The sequence below is a fragment of the Mus caroli genome, unplaced genomic scaffold, assembly GCF_978045245.1.
Source record: "Mus caroli unplaced genomic scaffold, Mus_caroli_1 scaffold_11, whole genome shotgun sequence".
Classification (NCBI taxonomy): Eukaryota; Metazoa; Chordata; class Mammalia; order Rodentia; family Muridae; genus Mus; species Mus caroli.
The window spans coordinates 4,569,324-4,576,642 of record NW_028227266.1 but is presented as its reverse complement, the minus strand read 5'-3'; positions in this window follow the sequence as shown (position 1 = coordinate 4,576,642).

Below are 7,319 nucleotides of genomic sequence, written 5' to 3'. Positions count from 1 at the left end.
GCACTGACTGCTGTTCCAGAGGCCTTAGTTCAATTCCCGGCAACCACATGGTGGCTCACAACCATCTGTAATGGAATTCAACGCCCTCTTCTGGTGTGTCTGAAGACAGTTACTGTGTACTCATATAAATAAAATAAATAAATCTTTTTTTAAAGTACAGTGAAACTGAAGTAAGGTTGTCTACAGCATCAGACTGTAGTCTCCCCATTCTTTCAGATCCTCAGACCTCAGGTCCAGGTCAGCTGACAGGATCTATAGAGGTCAGCTGAGAAGTTGACAGAAATCTGAGCAGAGCGATGGGGTGTGTAAAAAGTCATGTCTGGGTTAGGTTTGGTTTTAATCTAGTGATCCCAAGCTGGGCTGTACAGAAGAGAACAAATGGGGGCCTACATACAAGGACTCAACCCAATTAGCGACTAGACTTCAAATTCAGTTTTTAAATGAGAGTTGCAGAGATTATAATGCATAGTAAATAATTAACATTTACTGTTAGCATTCTGTCTAAACTCCACCCCACAGTTACCTGGCAACAGACAAGTAGGCCTGACCTATAAAAGGAACTGTTTGCTCCCTCCCCTCCCCTCTCTTGTTCTCTCTCTCTGCCTTTCTCTGCCTCTACTACCCTCTTAACTTCTGCCCCCCATGCCCTGAATAAACTCTTCTATACTATACCATTGTGTGGCTGGGCCCTCAGAGGGAAGGGATGCCTTGGCAAGGGCTTGCTGAGAAATCCCCTTCCCTCATACCTGACTACCCACCCCTCCATAGAACACATTCCCCTCCCTCTGTATCTCTTTATAAACACATCATTTACTATGGAAGCATTTAAATAGTATGTCTGGAGCTGGATGTGGTGGTTCCTGCTTGTCCTCTCTGCACTCAGAGGTGGAAGTGGTATAGGTTTGAAGGTAGTGTAGGCTTTGTAATGAGTTCTAGGACAGCCTGGGCTAGAGTTTGACACCTTGACTCAAAATAACAGAAACAACTAAACAAAACTCTTTCTGAAATTATGCTGGTTAGTTTTGTCAGCTTGACACAGACACTGGGAGGAGAGTTTTCTCTGTTTAACAGCCTCCATCAGATTGGCTCTGGGCATACCTGCGGGCATTTTCTTACTATGGGTGGTGTCACTCTGGGCTTGTGCTCCTGGACTGTATAAAGAAAGGTAGTTGAGGGCTGGAGAGATAGCTCAGCAGTTAAGAGCATTGACTGCTCTTCTGGAGGTCCAGAGTTCAAATCCCAGCAACCACATGGTGGCTCACAAACATCTTTAAGGAGATCTGGTGCTCTCTTCTGGTGTGTCTGAAGACAGTTACAGTGTACTTACATATAGTAAATAAATAATAATAATAATAAAAGGTAGTTGAGCAATCCAGTACGTGACATTCCTTGGTGGTACCTGCTTCAGTTTCTGCCTCAGGGCTCCAGCTTTGATTTCTCTGTAATGAACTGTAACGTATAAGCCAGCTATCCCCGGTCCCAGTGGCTTTAGGTTGTGGTATTTATCTCAGCAACAGAAAAACCAACCCAGGAAGGGAGCTGATGTCAAACAACAAAGACTGGCCTCACATTCACCATGCAGCAGGGCTGGCCGTGGACGTGTGTTTCTCCTGACTTCACTGAGTCCAGTGCTTCATGAGTGCCAAGCAAGTACGCCACTAATTCAGTTGCATTTCTAGTCTTGGAAAGTTTCTTTTTCAACAGTGTTTTTATTGATTCTTTGGGAAATCCATATCATTCACCCTGATCACAGCCACTCTCCAGGCCTTCCATGTCTGGCCATCCCTCACCATGTGATTCTCCCCGCAAACCTCCAACTTGTGTTAGTTATATACTCACTGGAGCATGGTGGAATTCTCAGTGGCCCTGTCCTTTAAACAGACCTGAGTCTTTCCCCTCCCAAATCCTCTACAGAAGCCATCAGTGTGGGTTACACTTTAGCATTTTATTTAACATTTAGAGAGTTCTCTTTGATAGCTTCCTGTTTAGATGGAGGGTGGGGAAGTAGGGGTTGTCACAGAAGCCTTCTATGTCCCTCTTGCTCAACTGTGCATCTGCTGTCATTGTTAGCTTCCTTGCTCTTTACAAGGCAGTGTGGATCCTGGACACCCACAGCCTCCAGCTGCTGCAGGTCCACAGACCCACAGAAGGCTCTTGGAGGCCGCACCTACCACAGACACCACCATGGCCTCGGGTGCCAGGGCAGGCCACTCAAATCAGTATGGCCCCTGGCAGCAGTATGGCATGGTTTCCGGTGGCAGAATGATCCGCATGGTCTTCAGGGGCTACAGGGACCATGGACATCAATGTAGACCCACAGCTGCAGCAGGACCTTCGACCCAGTCATGGCCCTCATTTGAAAGGTTTAATAAACAGATAACTTTATAATATGTGGGTTTTTTTCTCCCTTTTCCAGATAATTACTATTATATGGAAAATAAATGAAAATTGGGGCAAGGGATTCCGATATAGCCACATTTTGCAGATTTGTAATGTCTAGGATTCTGTTTGTTTGAATTTTTAACTTAAAATATTTTTAGATATTCTGGGAAGTGCACATGTTTTCTGGGGCATACTGTCACTCGACCTCCTTAAATTTCAGGCTTTCCCTGAGTGTTCTTCATGGAGTCTGATCCTTATTCCCCTCCCCCTTGCCCCATCCCCTCCTTATCCCACCTGCCTGGTTTTAGCAGAAGCCTTTGACTTATGAAGAGTCTCAACTGCTTGGTGCCCTCCTGACTCCTGAGTCACCTTCTACCCCATGGAGTCAAAGTCTGTCTGCTGCTGTCTACCTTCCATGGACTCTCTCAGTACTTTTTCATCCTCTATCCTGTGTGAGGTATACAGTCACAGTCATCTCTGCTGTCTGGAGTTGAAGCCGTGGTCTCTGCCCCCTTTACAGAGCTTTGTTATGTCTTCCCTTTAGTTTGTCAGCGTCTCACGTCTTATGCTGGCTTCAGACTATGTGTGCCCAAGGCTGATGGTGACCTCCTTATCCCTGCTTTCAGCTTCAAAGACCCAGGATCCTGGGCACATACAGTCTCACCTATTTGACAGTGAAGATTCATCATCACAACAGGGTTCACAATCTTACCATGAGAGTTCCTTGGAAAAGGTGTTTTAGTCTATTTGCAGGCAGTTTGGAAGTTTTTGGCAAGACACATAAACCCTTCTCAGTGGAATTTCCCCTTGTTTTCATCCACATATGTTATTCTGCTTTGTTCTGAATTCTTTTCCTCTCTACCACCCTCCCCTGTCTACTCTTTCTAAAGAAGCCACATTCAGGTTAGAGAGACAGCTCAGTGGCTAAGAGGGCTTGTTGTATAAGCTTGAGGACCTGAGTTCAAATCCCTGGGATCCAAGGAAACAGCTGGGCATGGCTACACAAATGCCTACAACTCCAGTGATGTGGAACAGAAGACAGTATCACTGGTCCTTGCTAGCCAGCAGTCTGGCGCTAGGTTCAGAGGCAGACTCTGTCTCTAAGGAATAAGGTGGAAGATGATAGAGCAGGACACCTGGCTTCCTCCTGTGGCCTTTGTGTAGGCAACACACACACACACACACACGCACACTCATCCTGTAAGCTTATAAACTTTTTTCTAATTTCTTAGTTTGTCTTGTCTATGAATTCTTTATTCCTGCGACAAAAACTTGGAAACACTGGGTGGAGGTCTCACTTGGCTGTCTTTATGACTTACTGGCATTTTCAACAACAACATTACTAGACAACATTCTATTTGTTTTACATAAAATTTTAAAAGATTTATTTAAGTATATGAATACACTGTCTTCATATACACCAGAGGGCATCAGATCACATTAGATTGTTGTGAGCCATCACGTCATTGTGTAAGACACCCGAAACTGGGGAGATCTCCGCTCAAGTTCCGGGATGAGCTGGCCGACACCCCAATAACTCAAGAGAAAACCACACCTGATGCAAACTGCAAGAGGCTTTATTGTCAGCTAGCTGTGGACAAACTCCTTTCACCACACAAGGCAGGGGAGTTCAACCTCGAGCGGTAACAGTAGGGGGCTTTTAAAGGAAATGTGAGACCCCCACTCAGAGCGTTTCTCCCTAGAAGGTAAAGCCCCTGGATGTTCCCCTTGTTTTCCCTGATCTCTAAAAATATGGCCAGAAAGAAGCTCTTTGTTCTCTATAGCCAACAAAAAGCCTTTTTGTTTCTATACTTTACAACCAGAGATGCAATAATTGTAAAAGACCCAGCCAGGCACTTGCCTGGCCTCCTGTGCCGAGGACATGGAGATAAAAAATTCAGAAAGAACTCACTCCCCAATCCTTCTGCCTTGAAAATTTCACCAAGGACACCCGGAAGAGAAGAACTCCGCCCAGCTCCTCCCAACTCCTCCCAATTCCTTAGCTAGTTGTTAAAAGCCCCCTACTGTCACCACTCAGGGTCGAACTCCCCTGCCCTGCACAGTGGAAGGAGTTCGTCCTCAGCTAGCTGATAATAAAACCTCTTGCAGTTTGCATCAGGTGTGGTTTTCTCTCGGGTCATTGGGGTACAGGCCAGCTCATCCTGGGACTTGAGTGGAGGCCCAGCTTCGGAGGTCTTACAGAAAAAGTGAGGAATTGGGAGGAGTTGGGAGGAGTTTGGCTACAGCTCTTCTCTGGTGGGTGTCCTTGGTAAAACGACAAGGCATGAGGAGTGGGGAGTGAGTTGTAGCTCTTCTTTGTGGAGTTTATCTCTGTGTGTCCTTGGCACAGGGAGCCAGGCAAGAGCCTGGCTAGGTCTTTTTACAATTATCGCATCTCTGGTTGTAAGGTATAGAAACAAAAAGGCTTTTTGCTAGCTATAAAGAACAAAGAGCTTCTTTCTGGCTGTATTTTTAGAGATCAGGGAAACAAGCTTGGGGGAACATTTAGGGGCTTTACCTTTCAGGGAGAAATGCTTTAAGCCAGGGTCTCACAATTGCTGGGAATTGAATTCAGGACCTCTGGAAGAGCAATCAGTGCTCTTACATGCTGAGCAATCTCTCCAGCCCTGTTTTACATAATTTTAATTTTTTAAAAAATTTTGAGACAGATTCATCACCTAGATTTGTCTGGAACTTGCTACAGGGTCCAGGTTAGTTTAAAACTCAAAGACATCCTGTATCAATCTCTCAGCTGGTGGGATCACACACGTGTACCATTACATCCAGCCTTATATTTGCTTAATTATCCTTAAAAACATACAAAACATTACTTATACAGTTGGTGCATAGGAAATACTTATTCTCATTCAGAATAGAACAATCTGTTTAAAACTTCACTGAAATACTCTCTGTTGGGCCTGTAAGATGGTCCAGTGGGTAAAGGCATTGGCCACAAGTGTAAGCACTGAACACAGATAGCAGAAGAGAGCTGACTCCTCCTGTAAGTTGTCTTTTGATTTCCACATGGCATGTACATACACCTATACCCCACAAAATAAAAAAATTAAAAAGTTAAGCTAAAGGGACTGTGGATGTGGCTTAGTTGTCATAGAATGCTTAGTTATAGGACGCTTTCCTAGCATGCAGAAAGCCCTTGGTCCATCCCAAATGCCACCAGAACAAGATGAAACAAAACAAGTGATTGTTGGACAAATAAATGTTTGGTTTCAGACCTGGGACAAAGGACTGAGGTGCACATTTTACATATCACAGCAGACCTGGCCTCCAGGTTCTCCCAGCATCCCTTAGTCCTCACCCAGCATACCCTGCTCCTAACATTGAATTTTCCAACCCAGGGGCTGGGCTGCCCTTCTCCCCAGAGGGGGAATGTAATCCAGACATTTTGGCCTCTCGAATTCTCCCTATTTCTTTTCTCTCTCTCACTGTACACACTCCACCTCCTCCCCAAACCGACCTTGATCTTGAAACAATCCTCTTACCTAAGCCACTATCCCTGCCACTTTATTGCATTTTAAATCAAATATTTAAGTTATAGTATAATATTATGCTGAACCTATGCTGTGTATCACCAATACTACTAAATTTGTGTCTCTGTGTGCTAATTCTAAGCGGACTCTGAGATTTAGCAAACAGAGAAAGGCATATGAACAAGAACGTTATTCATTTATATATGTTATTGTATGTGCGTTTTGCTTGAATGGGGATTGTGCACTGCATTAACTTGCATGCAGTGCCCATGGAGGCCAGAAGAGGGTGTCAAGTCCTTTGGAACTCTAGTTACAGATGTGAACTAGGATGTGGATTTTAGGAATTGAACAAGGGTCTTGTGTAAGAGCAGCCAGTGCTCTAATTACTATCTCTCTAGCCCCTGGTTTTATTATACAATTTATGTTGTAGAAGTCTTTTCAATCATATTTTTCTTCAAAATTGTCTTGAACTGTATACTTTTTTTAAAAAAATTATTTATGTATATGAGTACACCATTACTCTCTTCAGACACACCAGAGAAGTGCATCAGACCCCATCACAGATGGTCGTGAACCCCATGTGGTTGCTGGGAATTGAACTCAGAACCTCTGCAATAGCAGTCAGTGCTCTTAACCACTGAGCCATCTCTCCACTCCGAAATGTATGCTTTTTTGTGTATAAAGATGAAAGATCATAACCACATCAACATATATGTATATATATTGTGTGTATTATATAATAATAAAATATATTTTCAAAATTACCAAACTCTACATGGGCAATAGGGAAAGTCTTAGTTGAATAAATGGTCAACAAAGTAAACAACTGGACTCTAAGATTATATAATATTATAAAAGAAGTAATAAGTTCTAAAACGTCTGAGTTTTGGGCATTGAAAATTTTCTAAATACTGAAGTAGGTCAGGACAAGAACTGAAAGAGACATATTCTTGAATTCAATGTGCACAGGCCCTGCTAGATTCCCACACATATTAGGAATGTTTTGTGTAACTTTCCAAGAAGTAGTGACTTGAACATCGGCACATGTGTACCATTGGAAGTTTAGTCACTGGGAACCTTGGCACGTCTTTTCTGTGTATCAGAAACTGTCATGAATACTTTCTTTTTATTATCAACATTTAGACCAGAAGACTGCTTGTTCTGTGACTGACCGACTTGCAGCAGAAATGACGGGAAAGAAAATGGGAAACGGTTCAGGGTCCCGGAATTCCCCTGGCAGCCTAATTTAGTGGTCTGTTTTACTTCTAAGTTTTTAAAATGTTTGCCCATTTAACATGGAGTTCCCCCGGAGAGAAGATCTGATTCATTCGTTAAGACCTTCAAGTCTAAAGTAAATTAAACTGTAGAAACCTCACTGGTAGTAGCCTACATTTCTAATGAGCACACTGGAGGCTGAGGTAGGATGCTAAATCCTAGGCTAATCTGGGC